General features: G+C 37.1%; 1 pseudogene; it reads left to right on the top strand.

Moving 5' to 3' along the window:
* The first annotated feature begins 4367 nt into the window (after nt 1-4367).
* Nucleotides 4368-5116, top strand: LOC129692415 (ubiquitin-conjugating enzyme E2 N-like; annotated as a pseudogene).
* The last annotated feature ends 1243 nt before the right edge of the window (nt 5117-6359 follow it).

Below are 6359 nucleotides of genomic sequence, written 5' to 3'. Positions count from 1 at the left end.
AGATACCCCTTTGAGGGTTCCTGTTGGAGCTGGACAGAAGTTAGAATCAGCAAGAGGATGGGTCTCTCTGAACATGTGTATGTGGGCTTCTCCTGTGTGTGTTTATTGAAGTGAGGAGTCTACCCACTGTCTGTGGCACTATTTTCTAGGTGGTTGCTAGCCTCTACTAGAATGGGAATGGAAGCTGAGCATCAGCATGTCTGCATTCATTGTTTTCTGTTCCTTTGTTTGGATGCAGGGTCTCTAGCTCCCTCAAGCTCTTGCTGCTGTGACCTTCCCAGCTATGCTGGACCTTGAAAGGGCAATGTGAGCTGGAATAATTACTTTCTCCCTTAACTTGCCTTTCTCAGGGTGTTTTAGCACAGCAATCAAAACATAAACTATGATATCTTCCCTTATCCCACCCACTCACACTGTCTCCCTCTTACCAAGTAGTCTTCATATATTAATATCTCTTAAAATGTTTCGATTGTTTAATGAATTTTAAGTTTAAGTATGATTTCTTGTAGGCATATTTCAAGTGCTATTTACAGGCCCATAAACAACCGATCAGTGGCTGTTGCACTGAAGAATACTTAATTTTCTCTCGAAGCAACCTTCAATTTCCTGTCACCCATCCCTCCCCATACCAAGATAGAGTGCTGATAAGACCATTATTGTGCATCTCTTGTGCGGGCCACCATACTTGCTGTGGTTTGGAGAATACAGTGGCCATTCCATGCCTGGAAAACGGTATTTGACAATACTTACTGAACTGTCAGCAGTAACACCTCTAGTAAACTCACGATCTACCTACATAAGGGCTTGTGACCAGATTCTTAATACAAGAACTTTTTCTGTAGAACAGGCCTCAAATCTAATAAGAAAGCAGTTCATTAACCACATAATAACTGTGTCAGTACTACCCCAATGGGCAGGTCTGTAAGTAAGGCTCTCAGTGCCAATTTCCAATCAGCCTGTGTAGCACCTCTTAGCATTATCAAAGCAATCCAGCAGGGAGCCTATCTAGAAGTCTACAGACAATTTCAAATTTTTTATTTACCTACTGCCTGTAAAATATTGAATATTCATGTATGGATATAATATGTTTAGATCTAGTCCACTCCTCATTTACTCCTTCCAAAATCCTTCTTTATGCACCCTAATTTACTTCCTCGATTTCATGTGTTCCATATCAATTCTCTGTACTGTTTTTGAAATCTCCAGGACATTTTTTACCAATAACTGAAAGGGAGGTATCCCACCTTTATTTCTGGGTCATTTATTTATCAATCTATAGCTTATAAGAGGAGCATAAACCCCTGTTTTGAGTAGCTCCAACTAATTAAACTTGTATATATACATATGAGTTTATGTGTATACACATATACATACAAAGTACATATATACATATATAACCTCAATTAATTAAACTAACATATATATAATGTATATATATACATGTATATATATATGTCCATATATATAAAGCTTATAAAATAGATTTCTGTATTATTTTTTTCAAGTTTTCAGTGTTCATCTTGTTAGTTATCTCATTCACACCATCTTCTTTGTCATACTTTTCTATCCCTCTTAAATCTCCTTCCTTCTTTCCTCTTCAAACTATCTGTGTTCTCTCTCCCTCCCTTAGTCCCCACTCTTCCATCGATGGAATCTTTGTGAGGCTTCATAGGTGAAAATACTCCAGTAGATGGCCTACACCCGGAAGTGTATGGCTTGTATACACTGTGGCTTACTTTGGTGGCTTACTTTAAGAAAGAGAAAAAAGAACATAAAGTTTGGGAATAAGAGTGGGAGGATATGCATCTAGGAAAGATTATGGGGAAGAGTTTGTGGCAAATATGAATGAAACATGTTGTATAAAATTCTCAAAGTCTTAGTACAAACAAAAGATGAATGGCATATGAGGAACAACACCCAAGGTTGATTTCTGGCCTCCACACTAGAACATCCATGCATATATACATGAACAAACATGTCATAAATCACTATATTAGACATAAGGAGAACAATGATGCTTTTATTTTTAGAAAATGTCAAGTGTAATTTCCATGAGTCTAAACCAATTCTCAGTTAAAAATCATAATCCAAATATAGTTTTATTTTTTGTTCTGTTTTACCCAGTTGAGTATTAGAATAACACCATAATGGATTCTTCCAGACTCTTTTCTTTTCTTTTTTCTTTTCTTTTTCTTTCTTTCCTTTTATTTTATTTTATTTTCCTTCTCTTTTATTTTCTGAGTTTATTGTACTGTGAAAGTCTGGAAATTTCTGTAGCTCTGATCTAAGCATAATTTTTTAGTTGGAAAATTGTTTATTACTGTTTCAATTTCAGCATAGTTTATGGCTTGTTTAGGTTGTTATTCTTTCTTCTTATGATATTTATTTTTTATTTTTTATTCATTACAGTTTGTTTATTTTGTATACCAGCTGTAACCCCCTTCCAATTCTATCCTTCCTCCCTCTTCTCCTCCTATGCCCCTTCCCAAGTACACTGATAGGGGAGGTCCTCTCCCTTCCATCTGACCCTAGCCTATCAGGTCTCATCAGGACTGGATGAATTGTCTTCCTCTGCAGCCTGGTAAGGCTGCTCCCCCCTCAGGATAAGATGATCAAAGACCCAGCCCCTGAGTTCATACCAGAGACAGCCCCTTTTCCCCTTACTAGGGAACCCACTTGGAGACTGAGTTGGCATGGGCTACATCTAATCAGGGGTTCTAGGTTATCTCCATGCATGGCCCTTTGTTAGGGTTATTCTTTTTTTAACTGTGGTGGTTTGGATGAATCAAGAAATTCATCTGTTTCTTTTAGATTTTCCAACTTAATGGAGTACATGGAGTAAAGCCTTCTTTTGTAATGTTCTGTATTTTTTTGGTGTCTTTGTAATGTTTCTTTGTTCACTTCTGATTTTGTTAATTTGAGTCATTTCTTTTGGTTAGTTGGGCCAAGGGTCTGATGATCCTGTTTATGTTCTCAAACAACCAAATCTTAGATGTAATAAATTTTTTTTGGTATTTTTCATTCCAATTTTATTTTTATTATTTTCTTTGTAAGTTATTATTATTATTATTATTATTATTATTATTTTACAATTTATTCACTTTTTATCCTTGTTGTAGCTCCCTTCCCCATTTCCTCTTGGTCCCATCCTAACTCCTTCTTCTCCTATCCCTCTCCCCTAGTTCCCTGATAGGGAAGATCCTCCTCCTCTACTGTCTGACCCTAGCCTATCAAGTCCCAGCAGTACGGCCTGGATCCTCTTCCTCTGTGGCCTAGGTCACCCCACCAGGGATAAGTGATCAAGGAAAGAATAGGCAACCAAGTTCATGTCAGAGACTGTCTCTTCTCCCCTTACTAGGGAACCTACATGGAGACTGAGCTGTTCATGCTCTGGGTCCTCTCTATGCATGGTTTTGGGTTGGTGCATCAGTCTGCACAGTCCCCTCTGGGCCCAGTTTTTATTTCTATTTAATTATTTATTTAGGCTTTGTTGGTCTTCTTGTGGGGCTTCTGTCCCCTTTATATTGCCCCTTTTCCATAAGAGTCTTCATTCCTATCTTATTAATTTCTGCTTTGATTTTTCTTATGTCTTGCCATTTACAAGGTTTGAATTTTACTTCTTTTTCTTTCCAAATTCTTATGTTGCACTATTAAAGTCATTTATTTAAGCTCTTTCTGGGTTGATAATTTAGGCACTCAGGGCTACAAATGTCTCTCTTACAACTGTTTCACTGTATTTTCATTTAGTTACAGCACTATTTTGATTTATTTTTTCATTTATTTTTTTGACCATTCATTATTCAGTAATGAATTGGTTAATATCCATTAGTTTACATGCTTACTAGAGCTTTGCTTGCTGTTGGTTTTGATTTTAAAGTTTATTGTATAATAGATAAGACATATAGGTTTAATTCAGTTTCTCTGCATTTGTTAAGGTTTGCTTCATGAAATCACAGGGGGTCTATTTTAAAGAAGTGTCCTTGTCCTGCTGGGAAGAATGAATATTCTCCAGCATTTGGATAAAATAATCTATAACTGTCCCTTAGCTCCACTTAATTAAGATGTCAGTTAATTATGTGATTTCTTTATTTTTTTTTCTATCGAGATGATCTACCTATTTTAAAAAGTGGGTTGTTGAAATTGTCTATTATAATTCAGTTTGTGTTATGCCATTGGTATGCTTCTTACAAAATTAGGTGCAACGGCTTTTGGTGCACATATATTTGGTATTGTGATATGTTGTATGATTAGTTGACCCCGCGATGAAGATGAAATGCCCTTATTTGTCTCTTGTGATTAGTTTTCGTTTGAAGTCTATTTATCCAATACTAAAATGGCAGCTCTTGCTTGCCTCTGGATGAACTTTAATGCGGGAACCACAAAGATACCAAACTTACTCCTACGGAAGTAGTGGGAGGTAAGACAAAGAACTGTTGCTGTGCTTGATAGCCCTGCCACACAGTAACTGACACAATCAGACAATCAGGATAAATACTTTATAATTCTAACATGAAAGAGAATGACTCTTTGCAGATAGTATGGCCGTCTTAAAAAAGCAAAAGCAGCAAATCAAAATGTAAAGAGGGAGCCTGGGACTTCCACTCTTGCTTGAGGCAAGTGGAGCTGAGACAAGAGCAGAGGCCAAACTTGGCATCTGACAAGAAGGCCAGGCTACCCGGCAAGATCACCAAGGAAACCCATCATTTGCTGGCAGAACCAGTTCCTGGCATTAAAGCAGAACCAGATGAAAACAACGCACCATTTTCATGTGGTTATTGCTGGCTCCCAGGATTCCCCCTTTGAGGGAGGGCCTTTTAAACTTGAACTATTCTTTCCAGAAGAATATCCAATGACAGCACCTAAAGTACGTTTCGTGACCAAAATTTACCATCCTAACATAGCGAAGTTGGGAAGAATATGTTTAGATAGTTTGAAAGGTAAGTGGTCCCCAGCAGTGCAGATCTGCTCAGGTCTATCAATCCAGGCTTTGTTAGGAGCTCCTAATCCAGATGATCTATTAGCAAATTATGTTGCAGAGCAGTGGAAGACCGACGAAGCCCAAGCTATAGAAACAGTGAGAGCATGGATTAGGCCATATGCTGTGAATAATACTTAATTTGATCAGATCATCAAATGTACATTACTCTTCCTGTTCTACCAAGACTTCTTCCTTTTTTATTTGCATTTAATGGTCACAGTCTTAGAAATATTACAAAATAAAAGCACAGGCATCTTTATATTTGGTGAGTACATGAACCTTATCAAATCTGTGTCTTGTCCTGATTCACTATTGTAAAGCATGAACAAAGGCTAGAAGTATCATCTGGGTTGTTGTGAGATATTTAAAGGCAACGACTGTGCTTTGACTTGTTTCCCCAATGTGATTTAAGTACAAAGCACTGTGAATGAAGATAGTTGTCAGGGTTAGCTTCCAGAGGTATGAGTGCTTTTATTTAATGTTTTAAGGGGAAAGTAGTTCAATTTTATGGCCTCCTTTACCCTCCCCATCTTAAGGGATCTAAATGCAGTGGTCAAATGCAGCTACTCAGGTTTTTAGAATATGCTTTCTAGCCAAGTCTATCTTTAGACTCTGTAGGTAAACAAGCTTGATTGTCTGAACCAAAATGGGAACATTAAATAAACATCACAGCCCTCACTAATAACATTGTGACTTTGCTGTCAAGTGTAGATTCTCCACTCCTCAGTAACTCCCCCCACCAAGAAAAAAGAATAAGGAAAAAAAAAAGAAGCATGTGACCATTTTGTATGGCTTGTCTGGAAACTTCTATGAATTTCATGTTTTAGTAAAATATTTTTGTTATTCTACAAAAATATTAAAAGAACTAAGTCAATGACTTCTAGAGTCTTCCCCAATTTTTCTGCTAACCAATTTAATGTGTCTGGTTTTATGTTCAGATCTTTGATCCACTTGGACTTTAGTTTTGTGCAGGATGATAAGTATGGATATATTTGCATTTTTCTACATGTAGATATAAAGTTAGAGCAGCACCATTAGTTGAAGATACTATCTTTTTTCCATTGTATGGTTTTGGCATCTTTGTCAAAGATCAGGTGTCCATAAGTGTGTGGGTATACTTCTGGGCCTTCTGTTTGATTCCATTGACCCACCATTCTGTTTCTATGCCAGTACCATGCCGTTTTTATTACTGTTGCTCTATAGTACAGCTTGAGATCAGGGATGGAGATACCTCCAGAAGATCTTTTATTGTAGAGGATTGTTTTAGCAATTCTGGGTTTCTTGTTATTCCATATGAAGTTGAGAATTTTTCTTTCCAGGTCTGTAAAGAATTGTGTTGGCAATTTGATGGGAATTGCATTAAATCTGTAGATTGCTTTTG

Source organism: Psammomys obesus, unplaced genomic scaffold, assembly GCF_907164565.1.
Source record: "Psammomys obesus unplaced genomic scaffold, mPsaObe1.curated_primary_1811, whole genome shotgun sequence".
Lineage (NCBI taxonomy): Eukaryota > Metazoa > Chordata > Mammalia > Rodentia > Muridae > Psammomys > Psammomys obesus.
This window is presented reverse-complemented; position numbering and strand designations above follow the sequence as displayed.